Here is a 1,897-nt window from a genome sequence, read left to right as displayed (position 1 = left end):
TTATATGCCAGCATGCGTAACTCGATATTTTACAAAGCTCTGAGGCGAAGGTCATATTTCTTCCTAATTTTCTCATTAAAATTCTAGCATTTCTTTCATGGCTTCCTAAGACGTTCTAAATGTTGTAGGTGATTCTGCCGCATAAACAAACGTTAGCATCAAGCTCTTTCTAGTCTGTTGTCAATTGTCATATTGGATGTCTTTTGTTTTTTTTATTTTCTTTGTTCTTTTTTTACTTTTTTTTTTGGCGGCTCAAAGTGTATTTCTGAACTTAGCACTCGGTTGCAGTTAAAGTGCTGTTTATGCTATTATTCCCCATTATCCCCCTTTTTTCTGCTATTCTTTTTACAATTAGTCTTTGCTTCAGCCCTGAGTGCTCTTGATGATGTTTTTTTTTTCTTTTTTGATCACATTAATCTTCACTGTAACACTTTGATTTTGATAATTTTTAAATTGTTATTCCTTTTGCTGAGATAGTTCCTCCTGTGATTGTAGCTAAATGTGTCATTCTATCAATCCATTTACTCTACACTGTTGCAGATGCTTGCGCTGTTAACCAGCAAACGTGGTAGACAACGTTTGCAAATTTAGTGAACGAGAAGCTGTGAAAACAATCTTCTTCCTTCGTTAAAATACGTTTTATTAAAACACCGCCTCTATTGAACAACGAATGTGTCACCACATTTACATTAGAGACATCCGCTCCCATATTATAATTTTCTTTCAAACATTATAGATTCAGGCATATGAAAACTAAGCATTTGTTGGTTCCTTTACCGTGGTGTGATATCACTCGATAAAGTAGTACAATCATTCTCCATAGCAAATCGCTAACAAGACAAACACACAGCTATTTTGCAATTACAGAAAAAAAAACAGATACACGTCATAATATGAATAACACCACAGAAGAAGAAGAAGAAGAAGAAGAAGAAGAAGAAGAAGAAGAAGAAGAAGAAGAAGAAGAAGAAGAAGAAGAAGAAGAAGAAGAAGAAGAAGAAGAAGAAGAAGAAGAAGAAGAAGAAGAAGAAGAAGAAGAAGAAGAAGAAGAAGAAGAAGAAGAAGAAGAAGAAGAAGAAGAAGAAGAAGAAGAAGAAAAGGAATTCAAGAGAGAAGAGAGCGATAATATTTATCTCGTGGTAATTGAAAATGATGCAATCTCTATTATACGCATTGGGAATGATAAGAAGCGAAAAGTAAAACAATAATAAAGAGACTCTGAGAAATATATATAAAAATAAAGTGAAAAAGAAAATAAAGAAAAGTAATTTCCACCTTAAGGTTTTACACGTTGGAAATTTACGAAGAAAATCTCACGAAAAAAATGTGGGAAAAAAGTAAATATTTGGAAGAGATATGAAAAGATACTGACCCATGCTGAAGTTTTACGGAGTATAAATAACTTTTATAAAATGCTAAGAAGTAAATGAAGATTACTTTTCGTTTCTTTTTTTTCTGTCAGAAAATAATGAGGTATATAGCGGTATCTAAGCAATGCTCAGCAGCGTTGTATATCTCAGTTCAGACTTAGATATTTGTTACATTGTATGCAGGTATTATTTGCTCACATAAACAATAGTTCACAGAAGATTCTCCTAAGAAATAAGGAAACCTGACGTCATAGTTTTATGCAACGTAAAAGAAATAAAAGAGAGTGAGAGAGAGAGAAAAAAAATGCCGATGTTTTATACAAATACTATAAAGCAAAGTTTCGCGTTTCTGGAGTCACAATGTCCACTGTATTCTATATGGAATCAGAAAATCAAAGCTTCTCATCATCATAGCAATCATTTCTTTAATGTTATGTTGATATTTACTTTGCTTTTATTTTTTGTATGCCTACATGTAACTATCTCCTTTCTTATTCTTGTCTAGCATCAGAGACTGAATAGTACTA

At 32.5% G+C, this 1,897-nt stretch overlaps 1 long non-coding RNA gene across 1 annotated transcript in view; it reads right to left on the bottom strand.

Moving 5' to 3' along the window:
- LOC106872301 (uncharacterized) overlaps positions 1-1,580 on the bottom strand; it is a 40,388-nt gene extending 38,808 nt beyond the window's left edge. The window contains exon 1 of the long non-coding RNA XR_001409754.3: positions 1,373-1,580. This is a non-coding gene — a long non-coding RNA (uncharacterized LOC106872301). The remainder of the gene's footprint in view (positions 1-1,372) is intronic.
- Positions 1,581-1,897: the final 317 nt, after the last annotated feature.

This window comes from Octopus bimaculoides, chromosome 6 (assembly GCF_046866305.1).
Source record: "Octopus bimaculoides isolate indiv1 chromosome 6, ASM4686630v1, whole genome shotgun sequence".
Taxonomy (NCBI): Eukaryota; Metazoa; Mollusca; class Cephalopoda; order Octopoda; family Octopodidae; genus Octopus; species Octopus bimaculoides.
The sequence above is the reverse complement of the archived record's forward strand: the minus strand, read 5'-3'. Positions and strand labels throughout refer to the sequence as shown.